At 47.2% G+C, this 13,779-nt stretch overlaps 1 pseudogene; it reads left to right on the forward strand.

Annotated features, from left to right (window-relative positions):
- The first annotated feature begins 2,238 nt into the window (after positions 1-2,238).
- Positions 2,239-13,779, forward strand: part of LOC125754730 (olfactory receptor 3A1-like) — a 40,522-nt pseudogene continuing 28,981 nt past the window's right edge.

Genomic DNA, 13,779 nt, shown 5'->3' on the forward strand with positions numbered 1-13,779 from the left:
AAATGTCGTGTTTGGGGTAGGTTATGGGCTGAACTGTATCTCCTTGCCTCCACAAAGTCTTGTCTTGAAATCCTGATCATTAATGGGTCTGCATCTGGATGTATGTATGGACTTTAAGGAAGTCATTAGGGTTAAACGAAGTCCTAAGGGTGGGCCCCTACTCCGACAGGACTGGTGTCCTTGTAAGAAGAGGAACAGGCACCAGAGAGCTCGCTTCCTCTCTCTCCACACCCTCAGGCAGGAGGCCTCACCAGAAAGCAATGGTGCTGCACGGGCAGGACAAAAATTACGTGGAGACGCAGTAGCTGAACATAAAGTCAGAGGCGACTAAGTTTTATTTTGTGTGGTAACAGACCTTGGGAACCGTCCTGGTCCACGGGGGCCTGGGTGGCTCTGTCTGTGATGCCTGCGACTCCTGCTTTCGGCTCAGGGCATGATCTCAGAGTTGCGAGGTCCAGCCCGTGGGGGGCTCCCCGCGGCGCGTGGGGCCTGTTTAAGAGTCTCTCTCCCCCTCTGCCCCTCCCTGCATGGCTCTCTAGGAAACAGCAAGCAGCCCCTGCCCTCCAACCTCGGGGAACCAATAGGGCCCACAGGGCCCAGGGCCCAGGGCCCAGGACGAGCCCTCAGGCCACAATCCAGGGGCCACTGGCATAGGACTCAGTGCCCTGGGGAAGGACGCACCGCCCAGGAGGGGCACTATGTCGGGGGGAGCCCCCTTTCCCGGCCTCGGCTTATAGACAAAGTGGGGCCCGACGGGCTGCCTGGTGCGCACCAGCAGGGAAAGCTGCTCAAGACAGAGGCCATGCCAATGTGCAGGTGGCCAGGGTCCTCGGCCCCAGTCGGCCTCACGCGGGCACCGAGCAAGCAGATCAGATGAAATGCGGTCCTCCTGCCCCTATGTGTGTCTGCCCCCTCACGTGGGGCCTGCCCCGTGCGCCACGTGTACCTCCTGGCACCTACCCTGTGGGAGTCTCCAATCCTCCGGCACAACAGCAACTGCCCCCAGACCCCTTGCACCCCCACCTGCACCCCGGACCTCTGGGAACCAACTCAGTGACGATGGTGCCGGATACCATGGACTCCTTTCCAAGGGGCCCTTGCTGGGGCTGGACACGTGGAGCCAGGGCCTGGGGGCACCTCTGCCTCTAGGGGTGGAGGGAAAGGCACCGTGAGGAAACTGGTGAACATTCGATCAGGCCCCCCCATGCCCATCTGGTCTGTGCCTCAGGCCTCCTGATGGCTCCAGGGCCTGCTCCCCTCTGGCCGCTCTCAGCCCTCAGTGCGCCCCAGGCCTGCCCCCTGCTTTTGGGGCATCAGACTCTCTCTCCCACCATCTCTGCCACCCTCCGACGCCTCCGTGCACCAGGCCGGCCCCTCCAGACCTCCTGTACCCTGTCGCCCCTCCTTCCTCTGCACCCCAAGGCTGTGCCCCTTCCCTCCCTGTCCCAGAGCTCCTCAGGTCCCCTCCCCTGGCCCCCAGCCACCCCTCAGACAGGACACAGCTGGAGCGGCTGGCTTCTTGGCTCCCTGGCTGTGCAACCGGCCCCGGAGCAGCCCGTGCCCTGGGTTTCGCCCAGCGGGAGTTCCAGGCCCTGCCTCAGCAGGTGCCCCAGGTCCTGGCAGGGCGTCTCCGCCTGGGCCAGCAGCCTGTGCTGCCTGCGTCACCTGCGGTGCTGCGATGGCTGCAGCACTCGCCTCTCCCTCACCACCTCCACCGGGACAGCTGCATCCTGGGGGCCACCTGTGCCTCCGTGACCACCTGCACCCCAAGGGTCGTGCGGGCCTCCCTGACCCCCTGCACTGGTGGCCACACCGCCTGCGCCTCTGTCTGTGCCCTGCATTGCTCCTCAGGGTTTCCTTCGTTCTCCCCAGCCCTGCTGCCCTTACGCCCCTGCCCAGAGCCTCCCAGCTAGAGGCTGCTGGCACCTGACTCCCTCCCCGCCCAGCTCCTGCCTGAGCCGCCCTTCAGCATGTCCCCAGCCTGCTGATCACCTGCTCAGGTTCCACGAGCATCTGGAGCCATCGGGCAAGTCCCTGCTGCCACACCCTGCCTGTCCCCCGCTCTGGGCTCCACATATGGCAAGAGTCTGTGTGCACTGGGGCCCGGCCTGTCTTCAGGGAGCCACCAGCACAGCCCCGAGAGGAGCGAGAATGGGTGGACCTGGATCCTTCACGTCTCAGTCCCAGGCATTGTCACTCCATCGTGCCCGCCAGCCTGGGAGGGGGTGGCTCGCGGGCATGCTGTGGGTGCTGTGGGTGCCTCGGGTGCTGCGAGGCCAGGCTCCCAGCCCTACAGCCTCCGGCCCATTCACGCTCACACCCTGCAGCACCTCCGGGCCCCAGGCATGGGAGGGAGGGGGGGCTGGATGGGGTGCACCGCCCCCGGGGCCGCCCCCAGCCGCTCTGCCCGCTGCCTGCACCCCTCACGGACCCTCCCTCCTCCAGGAACAAAGTCTTGCGGCTCTCCGGGGGCCTGGAGGTGCCAGGGGCCCTCAACTGGGAGGAGACCCTGTGTCTGCTGGCCTGCTGGGTGCTGGTCTACTTCTGTGTCTGGAAGGGGGTCAAGTCGACGGGAAAGGTACGGCCGGAGGCTGGCAGGGCTGGGGGTGATGGCCGCGGTGAGGGTGTGGGGGGGAGGAGGGGCGCCCCTGCCAGGGACCACTGCTGCAACAGGAGGCGGCCGGATCCCCAGCAGGGCGCGGGTCGTCGAACCCAGGCCGCTGGATCCCCACCTGTGGCTGGAGGGCCTGGCCCCCCTGCACACTCAAGCCCGGGAGCCTTCCCTCCCTGTGGGGGAGAGGCCCAGGCGGCAGCTGCCCCTTGCCAGTGTGGGGCCACCCCGATTCCCCACTTGCTGTCCGGACCTCGCTGTCTGTCTCCGTTGCCGGCCTGCGGGAACCTGGGCTATGCCTCTCTCTCCCTGCTCATTCGGCCCTGGGAACCCAGGAGGATGTCTAGATACACGCTTTCCCCAGAAATTTCCTATCAGGTTGTAGTGACATAGGTAAGAGCAATTGTACAGGAGCAGAAGGCTCACCAGAGGGAGGTTACAGTGGGTGGTGTGGGCCAAGCCACAGACTCCACCACTGACCTTCCCTGTGCCGCTTGGCATCCAAATGTACTTTTCTCATATACTCTCGTACTCATCTCATAAGATGGCATAAGGGCTAACATTTAGTACGTTCCACTCTTTCTAGTGCTTTACATACATTAATCCCTTATGTAAGTGTTCAGGCAATAATAGCAACAACGATCTCCTGCCTACCTAATGCGACTGTCCTTTAAACAAATAAAAGGATACACACTCTCTCCAGAACTGCAGAGACTCCAAACCCATCCATCTCAGGGTGATGTTTGTTGCGTCTCTAGTCTGTTTGTAAAACCATGTGGTGTCCTGGAAGCTATGGACTACATTATAAAGTTCACTTCCACCGACTTAACTGGAATAAAATAGGAGGGGGAATGTGGCATAGGAGAAAATTGGCTAATACAAATTAAAACGTGTAAAATGACAAAGAAATAAAATAGACATGAGTATCTCTACGTTAGACATAGGCCCAAGTTGGCATTTTTCATTTCTTTCATCTACATCCATTCCCTCTCTGCTCCCTTTGCCCTCAGCCAACTTCCCAGCTCATGAGGATGAGGTGACCCCTGCCCCCATCATTAAGGGTGCTGAGCCTTTCTGGTTCTGTCTGTAAGGACTTGCTGTCGTCTTCCATTAAATCTGACCTTCCTGCATGGCATTACTAGGAGGGTGCCTCTCAAATTGTCTGGGTCTCAGGCACACTTCTCCCCAACCCCAATATAGAGCAGCCATTCTCTGTCCTCTGGATCATCAGGACACCTCTCCCTGACCAGCACAATAACCTCCTCTAGCTTATTGGTTCAAGAGCACAGGTAGCCCCACGTGGCCAGGGAATTGCCACAAACCCAGTTCAGCAGAGCTTTTGTGTGGACATTGCGATGGTGAATGAGACTTTAGTATGTCCATGGATGGTACTGCTGGCAAAACCCTGCCAGGACGGAGGGCAGGTACAGATATAGAAAAAGCCTGCATTTCAGAGACGAAAACTTGCTGCCCTCTGCATGAGGGAAGGGGTCCAATATAGTCAACGTTCCAAAAATTGGCTCAAGTTGGATGAACAGCCTACGGGATGTTTTCCACTTACTTAGGTCGTCTTCAATGTCTTTCTTCAATGTTTTGTAGTTTTTATGTATATTCTTCTTAGTTAACTTTATAAGTATTTTTTTCTTTTAGAGACTATTGTAAGTGGAATTGCCGTCTTAATTTCATGTTCAAATTACTCATTGCTAGTGTACAGGAAAACAACTGATTTTTGCATGTTGATCTTGTAACCTAAAACTTTACAGAATTCATTTATTAGTTCTAGCACTTTTTTGTGGATTCCTTGTGGGATCCCTATATAAGATCGTGTCCTCAGCAAATACAGATAGTTATACTTTTTCCTGTTCAATGTGGGTGTCTTTTATCTCTTCTTTCCGGACTGTGCTGGATGTAACTTCTGGTACAATGTTGAAAATCAGGGTTGAAGACCAAGTGGGATTTACCCCTGGGATGCAAGGATGGTTCAACATTCATAAATTATTCAACGTAATAGATTACAGTAATAAAATACAAGAGCCTTATGATCCTCTCAATAGATGCAGAAAAAGCATTTGACAAAATACAGCATCCTTTCCTAATTAAAACTCTTCACAGTGTAGGGAGAGAGGGAACACACCTCAATATAATAAAAGCCATCTATAAAAAGCCTACAATGAATATAATTCTCAACAGGGAAAAACTGAGAGCTTTCCCCCGAAAGTCAGGAACAGGACAGGAATGTCCACTCTCACAACTGCTATTCAACATAGTACTGGAAGTCCTAGCCTCAGCAATCAGACAACAAAAAGAAATAAAAAGTATTTAAATTGGACAAGAAGAAGTCATTCTCTCCCTCTTCGCAGATGACATGATAGTGGACATAGTAAACCCAAAAGACTCCACCTCGAGATTGCTAGAACTCATATAGCAATTCAGCAATGTGGCAGGATACTAAATCAATGCCCAGAAATCAGTGGCATTTCTATACACTAAAATGAGACTGAAGGAAGAGAAATTACAGAATCGATCTCATTTACAATTGCACCAAAAGCCATAAGATACCAAGGAATAAACCTCACCAAAGAGGTAAACGATCTGTATTCTACTAGCTACAGAACACATCTGAAGGAAATTGCGGAAGACACAAAGAGATGGGAAAACATTCCATGCTCATAGATTGGAAGAATAAATATTGAAAATGTCTATGCTACCCAAAGCAACTTACAGATTTGATGCAATCCCTATCAAAATAGCATGCATTTTCTTCACAGAGTGGAACACATAATCCTAAGATTTGTATGGAACGCGAAGAGACCCCGAATAGCCAGAGGAATGTTGAAAAAGAAATCCAAAGCTGGGGGCATCACAATGCCCTGAAGTCAAGCTGTATGACAAAGCTGTGATCATCAAGACAGTGTGGTGCTGGCACAAAAATAGACACACATAGATCCATGGAACAGAGTAGAGAATGCAGAAATGGACCCTCAACTCTGTGGTCAACTCATCTTTGACAAAGCAGGAAAGACTATCCACCGGAAAAAAGACAGTCTCTTCAATAAATGGTGCTGGGAAAATTGGACACCCACACGCCGAAGAATGAAACCGGACCATTCTCTTACACCACAAAGATAAACTCAAAATGGATGAAAGATCGAAATCTGAGACAGGAATCCACCAAAATGCTAGAGGAGAACACAGGCAGCAACCTCTCTGACCTCGGCCACAGCAACTTCTTGCCAGACACATCTATTAATCAAAAGCGAAAATGAACTATTGGGACTTAATCAGGATAAAAAGCTTCTGCACAGCAAAAGAAACAGTCAACAAAACCGAAAGGCAACCGACAGAGCGGGAGAAGATATTTGCAAATGACCTATCAGATAAAGGGCTGGTGTCCAAGATCTATAAAGAACTTATTAAACTCAAGACACAAAAAACAAACAATCCAGTCAAGAAATGGGAAGAAGACATGAACAGAAATTTCTCCTAATAAGACCTACACATGGCCAACGACCAAATGAAAAAAATGCTTGCCATCCCTTGCCATCAGGGAAACACAGATCAAACGACAATGAGATATCACTGCACCAGTGAGAATTGATAAAATTAAGACAGGAAACCACAAATGTTGGAGAGGATATGGAGAAAGGGGAACCCTCTTGCACTGTTGGTGGGAATGTGAACTGGTGCAGCCCCTCTGGAAAACTGTGTGGAGGTTCCTCAAAGTGTTAAAAACAGACCTGCCCTACGACCCAGCAATTGTACTGCTGGGGATTTACCCCACAGATACAGATGCAGTGAAACGCCGGTACACCTGCACCCCCATGTTTATAGAAGGAATGTCCACAATAGCCACACTGTGGAAGGAGCCTCGGTGTCCATCAAAAGTTGAATGGATAAAGAAGCTGTGCTCTATGTCTACAATGGAATATTTCTCAGCCATCAAAAAGGATGAATGCCTCCCATTTACATCTATGTGGATGCTGAGTGAAATAAGTCAATAGGAAAAAGACAATTATATGGTTTCACTCATATGTGGAATATAAGAAGTAGTGAAAAGGTAGAGGGAAGGAGGCGAAACGGAGTGGGGAAGAATTAGAGAGGAAGACAAACCATGAGAGACTCCTGACTCTGGGAAACAAAGGGTTGCAGAAGGGGAGGTGGATGGGGAGATGGGGTAACTGGGTAACGGGCACTGAGGAGGGCACTTGATGGGATGAGCACTGGGTGTTGTACTATACGTTGGCAAGTTCAATTTAAATAAAATAAAAACTTTAAAAAAGAAAATCAGTGTTGAAAGTGGGCATCCTTTCTTGCTCCTGATCTTACAGGGAAAGCTTTCAGTATTTTACCACTGAGCATGATGTTAGCTGTGGGCTTTTCATACATTCCCTTTATCATGTCTAGGAAGTTCCCTTAAATCCTTAGGGTTTTTTAATGTTTTTATCATGAAAGGGTGTTGGATTTTGTCAAAAACTGTATCTTACCAATTGAGATGATTGTTTTTTTTCCTTTGTTTTATTGATTCTCTGGTAGGTTTCACGTATGGAACCACATTTGCATTCCTAGAACAAATCTCACTTGGTGATTCTGTGTGTTAGTCTTTTTTAAAAAAAGATGTATGTATGTATGTATTTATTTATTTTTTTTTATTTTTTTTTGTATGTATGTATTTAAAAGAGCATGCACGTGATTGGTGGGGAAGGGTAGAGGGAGAGGGAGAATCCTTAAGCAGGGGGCCTGACATGGGGCTCTGTCTCGGGACCCTGAGATCATGACCTGACCTGAGCTAAAATCAAGTCAGCCACTTAACCAACTGAGCCACTCAAGCACCCCTGTATGCAATTCTTTTAACATGTTACTGGATTCAGTATGTTAAGATTGTGTTGAAGATTTTTGCATATATATTCATAAGGGATGTTGATCTGTAGTTTTTTTGTGGTCTTTGATTTGGCTTTGGGATCAGGGTAATGTTAGCCTCATAGAGTGGGTTACCTGTTCCCTCCTCTTCTGTTTTTTGAATTTGTTAATTCTCCTTTAAATGTTTGGTAGAATTCTCCAGGAAGCCATTCAGTCATGTATTTGCATTCACTGAGGAATTCTTTTAGTGGATTCAATCTCTTTCCTCTTAAAGATTTGTTCAAGGGCAGCCCTTGTGGTTCAGTGGTTTAGCGCCACCTTCAGCCCAGGTTGTGATCCTGGACACCCGGGATCCAGTCCTATGTGGGGCTCCTTGCATGGAGCCTGCTTCTCCTCTGTGTCTTTGCCTCTCTCTCTGTGTCTCTCTGTCTCTCTGTCTCTCTCTGTCTCTCTGTGTCTTCCATGAATAAATAAATAAAATCTTAAAAAAAGATTTGTTCATATTTTCTTAACCAAAATATCCATGTGGTTTATTCCTTCACTTCTTTCAAGTCTTTCCTCAGATGCCTACTTCTCTTTTTTTAAAGATTTTATTTATTTATTCATGAGAGACACAGAGGCACAGAGAGAGGCAGAGACAGAGGCAGAGGGAGAAGCAGGCTCCATGCAGGGAGCCCGATGTGGGACTCAGTCTTGGGACTCTGGGATCAAGTCCTGGGCCAAAGGCAGGTGCCAAACTGCTGAGCCACCCAGGGATCCCAAATACCTACTTCTCAACAAGGTTTTCCCTGGCCCCTATATCTACAATGAACCCCCACCCCCATCTCTTATCTTTTTTTCCATGCACTTTTTCCCTTAGTAATCATTGCCATTTAATATACTATTTATTTACCTTATTAATTGTCTCCCTCATGTGGCATTCCTGTTTCTGTGTCAGTGTCTATGTTTCTTCTCTTCTTTTTTTAAAGATTTATTTATTTGATAGAGAGTGCATGTATGGGGAAGAGCAGGGGAGAGAATCCCACGCAGACTCCCCGCTGAGTGCAGAGTATAACATGGGGCTGAATCTTCTGAGCCCAAGATCACAACCTGAGGCGAAATCAAGAGTCAGACCCTCAACCAACTGTGCCACTCATGTGCCCGTCTTCTTCTCTAATAAGGATATCAGTCATATTGGATTTAGCGCCCACCGAACTCCAGTATGAGCTTGCCTTTACTTGATTACATCTGCAAAGACCCTATTTCCAAATAAGATCATACTCACGGGTAACAGGGGTTAGAATTGAGCATACTTTTTGGGAGGGGGGTCACAATTTAGTTCATAACAAGGGGCCTCAAATACTCAGTTGGTCCTCAGCTCAAGACGTGTATGTATTTACTACATATCAATAGAATGGAGGAGAGAAATCACATGACGATCTCAATAAACACAGGAAAAGCATTTGACAAAATCCAACACCATTCATGATGAAAATACTCACCAACCCAAAAATAGGGGTGCCTGGCTGGCGAAGTGGGTGGAGCATGTGACTCTTGATCTCCAGATCATGAGTTCATGTCCCCTGTTAGGAGTAGAGATTACTTTAAAACAAAATGTTTTAAAAAATAGAAAAGAAGTTCATCAACATTATAAAGTACATGCTGAAAAACTCACAGCTAACATCATACTTAATAATGAAAGACTGAATTTTTTTCCTTAAGTCCAGAAACAAAGGATGTCAGTACTTGTATTCTAGCCTCAGTGTCCATCGAAAGATGTATGGATAAAGAAGCTGTGATCTATGTATACAATGGAATATTCCTCAGCCATTAGAAACGACAAATACCATTTGCTTTGATGTGGATGGAACTGGAGGGTACTATGCTGAGTGAAATAAGTCAATCGGAGAAGGACAAATATTATATGGTCTCATTCATTTGGGGAATATAAAAAATAGTGAAAGGGAATAAAGGAGAAAGGAGAAAAAATGAGTGGGAAATATCAGAGAGGGAGACAGAACATGAGAGACCCCTAACTCTGGGAAATGAACAAGGGGTGTTGGACGGGGAGGTGGGCGGGCGGTGGGGGTGACTGGGTGACGGGCACTGAGGGGGACACTTGATGGGATGAGCATAGGGTGTTATGCTATGTGTTGGCAATTTGAACTCCAATAAAAAATAAATAAATAAAAAATAAAGGGCTAGTATCTAAGATCTATAAAGAACTTATCAAACTAAAAAAACAAAAACAAAAACAAAAACAAACAAACAAACAAAAAAAACCTTATACTGGACGTTCCACCCAGTATAGTAAAGCTAGGAAAAGAAAAAGTCAGCCATAATGGAAAAGAAGATGTAAAATTATCTCTATTTGCAGATGACATCATCCAACATGTGGAAAAATCTAAGGAAAACACTAAAAAACTATTTTTTTTTCAGTGGGAAACTTTTTTTTAATTTATTTTTTATTGGTGTTCAATTTGTCAACATATGGAATAACACCCAGTGCTCATCCCATCAAGTGCCCCCCTCCATGCCTGTCACCAGTTACCCCCACCCCCCACCCACCTCCCCTTCCCCCACCCCTAGTTCGTTTTGCAGAGTTAGGAGTCTCTCATGATTTGTCTACCTCTCTGATATTTCCCACTCATTTTTTTCTCCTTTGCCCTTTATTCCCTTTCAGTATTTTATATATTCTCCAAATGAATGAGTCCATATCATGTTTGTCCTTCTCCGATTGACTTATTTCATTCAGCGTAATACCCTCCAGTTCCATCCACGTCGAAGCAAATGGTGGGTATTTGTCATTTCTAATGGCTGAGTAATATTCCATTGTATACATAGACCACATCTTCTTTACCCATCATCTTTGAATTGACACCGAAGCTCCTTCCACAGTTTGGCTATTGTGGACATTGCTGCTAGAAACATCGGGGTGCAGGTGTCCCAGCGTTTCACTGCATCTGTATCTTTGGGGTAAATCCCCAGCAGTACAATTGCTGGGTCGTAGGGCAGGTCTGTTTTTAACACTTTGAGGAACCTCCACACAGTTTTCCAGAGTGGCTGCACCAGTTCACATTCCCACCAACAGTGTAAGAGGGTTCCCCTTTCTCCACATCCTCTCCAACATTTGTGGTTTCCTGTCTTGTTAATCTTCCCCATTCTCACTGGTGTGAGGTGGGGTCTCATTGTGGTTTTGATCTGTATTTCCCTGATGGCCCATGATGCGGAGCATTTTCTCATGTGCATGTTGGCCATGTCTGTGTCTTCCTCTGTGAGATTTCTCTTCATGTCTTTTGCCCATTTCATGATTGGATTGTTTGTTTCTTTGCTGTTGAGTTTAGTAAGTTCTTTATAGATCTTGGAAACTAGCCCTTTATCTGATACGTCATTTGCAAATATCTTCTCCCATTCTGTAGGTTGTCTTTGAGTTTTGTTGACTGTATCCTTTGCTGTGCAAAAGCTTCTTATCTGGATGAAGTCCCAATAGTTCATTTTTGCTTTTGTTTCTTTTGCCTTCGTGGATGTATCTTGCAAGAAGTTACTGTGGCCAAGTTCAAAAAGGGTGTTGCCTGTGTTCTCCTCTCGGATTTTGATGGAATCTTGTCTCACATTTAGATCTTTCATCCATTTTGAGTTTATCTTTGTGTATGGTGAAGGAGAGTGGTCTAGTTTCATTCTTCTGCATGTGGATGTCCAATTTTCCCAGCACCATTTATTGAAGAGACTGTCTTTTTTCCAGTGGATAGTCTTTCTTCCTTTATGGAATATTAGTTGACCATACAGTTGAGGGTCCACTTCTGGGTTCTCTATTCTGTTCCATTGATCCATGTGTCTGTTTTGTGCCAGTACCACACTGTCTGGATGACCACAGCTTTGTAGCACAACCTGAAATCTGGCATTGTGATGCCCCCAGCTATGGTTTTCTTTTTTAAAATTCCGCTGGCTATTCGGGGACTTTTCTGATTCCACACAAATCTTAAAATAATTTGTTCTAACTCTCTGAAGAAAGTCCATGGTATTTTGATAGGGGCTGAGCACGCACGCATTGACCCGGGAGCAGCTCGGAGGGGCTCAGGGCCGGCTCCGCGGAGGGGGCTGCGCGGCCCGGGAGCGCGAATCCAACAGCGCAGGCCCCGGAGCACAGGGTGCCGGGACACAGCCCAGGATCCGGCCTCCCCCAGGGACAGGCAGAGGCCGGGAGGGCCCAGGACAGCGAGGACGCTCCTGCCCCGAGCTGAGCAGATCAGCGGCCCCGCCCCGGAGCCTCCAGGCCCTGCAGACGGAGAGCTCCGGAGTTCCTGCGGGAGCTGAATCCAGGGCTCCAGAGCTGGCCCCGCCACTGGGGTTGTTCCTCCTGGGGCCTCACGGGGTAAACAACCCCCACTGAGCCCTGCACCAGGCAGGGGCACAGCAGCTCCCCCAAGTACTAACACCTGAAAATCAGCACAACAGGCCCCTCCCCCAGAAGACCAGCTAGACGGACAGGGGAAAAACAAATTATTGACCAAGCAGCACTGGAAAGTTTCAGGAGAAGTCGAGGAATTTACAGTATACAGAATCAGAGGATCCTCCCCCTTGTTTTTTGTTTTCTGTTTGCTTCCCCCCTTTTGTTTCCTTTCTTCTCTTTTTTTCCTTCTCCTTTTTTTTTTCTGTTTACCTTCTTTCTCTTCTCTCTCTTTCTCCTTTTCCCAATACAGCTTGTTTTTGGCCACTCTGCACTGACCAAATGATTAGAAGGAAAAACTCACCTCAAAAGAAAGAATCAGAAACAGTCTTCTCGCCCACAGAGTCACAAAATTTGGATTACAATTCAATGTCAGAAAGCCAATTAAGAAGCACAGCTATAAAGCTACTGGTGCCTCTAGAAAAAAGCATAAAGGACTCAAGAGACTTCATGACTGAAGAATTTAGATCTAATCAGGCAGAAATTAAAAATCAATTAAATGAGATGCAATCCAAACTAGAGGTCCTAACGATGAGGGTTAACGAGGTGGTAGAACGAGTGAGTGACATAGAAGACAAGTTGATGGCAAAGAGGGAAACTGAGGAAAAAAGAGAAAAAAATGATAAGATCATGAGGATAGATTAAGGGAAATAAATGACAGCCTCAGGAAGAAAAATCTACGTTTAATTGGGGTTCTCAAGGGCGCCGAAAGGGACAGAGGGCCAGAATATGTATTTGAACAAATCCTAGCTGAAAACTTTCCTAATCTGGGAAGGGAAACAGGCATTCAGATCCATGAAATAGAGAGATTCCCCCCCCAAGAATCAATAAAAACCACTCAACACCTCGACATTTAATAGTGAAGCTTGCAAATTCCAAAGATAAAGAGAAGATCCTTAAAGCAGCTACAGACAAGAAATCCCTGAGTTTTATGGGGAAGAATATTATGGTAACAGCAGACCTCTCCACAGAGACCTGGCAGGCCATAAAGGGCTGGCAGGATATAGTCAGGGTCCTAAATGAGAAGAACATGCAACCAAGAATACGTGATCCAGCAAGGCTCTCATTCAGAATAGAAGGAGACATAAAGAGCTTCCAAGATAGGCAGAAACTGAAAGAATATGTGACCACAAAGCCAGCTCTGTAAGAAATTTTAAGGGGGACTCTGTTAAAGAAAGAGGAAGTCCAAGGGAACAATCCACAAAAACAGGGACAAAATAGGTATCATGATGACACTCAACTCATATTTTTCAATAGTAACTCTGAACGTAAATGGGCTTAATGACCCCATCAAAAGGTGCAGGGTTTCAGACTGGATAAAAAAGCAGGACACATCTATTTGCGGTCTACAAGAGACTCATTTCAGATATAAGGACTCCTACAGCCTGAAAATAACAGGTTGGAGAACCACGTACCATTCAAATGGTCCTCAAAAGAAAGCAGGGGGAGCAATCCCCATATCAGATAAACTAAAGTTTATCCCAAAGACAGTAGTGAGAGATGAAGAGGGACACTATATCATACTTAAAGGATCTATCCAACTAGAGGACCTAACAATCATCAATATATATGCCCCGAATGTGGGAGCTGCCAAGTATATCAATTAATAACCAAAGTTAAGACATACTTAGATAATAATACACTTATACTTGGTGACTTCAATGTAGCGCTTTCTACAATTGACAGGTCGGCTAAGCACAAAATCTCCATAGAAACAAGAGCTTTAAATGATACACTGGACCAGATGGATTTCACAGATATCTACAGAACTTTACTTCCAAACGCAACTGAATACACATTCTTCTCAAGTGCACATGGAACTTTCTCCAGAATAGACCACATCCTGGGTCACAAATTGGGTCTGAACCGATACTAAAAGATTGTG

This window comes from Canis lupus, chromosome X, assembly GCF_003254725.2.
Source record: "Canis lupus dingo isolate Sandy chromosome X, ASM325472v2, whole genome shotgun sequence".
NCBI classification, from domain to species: Eukaryota; Metazoa; Chordata; class Mammalia; order Carnivora; family Canidae; genus Canis; species Canis lupus.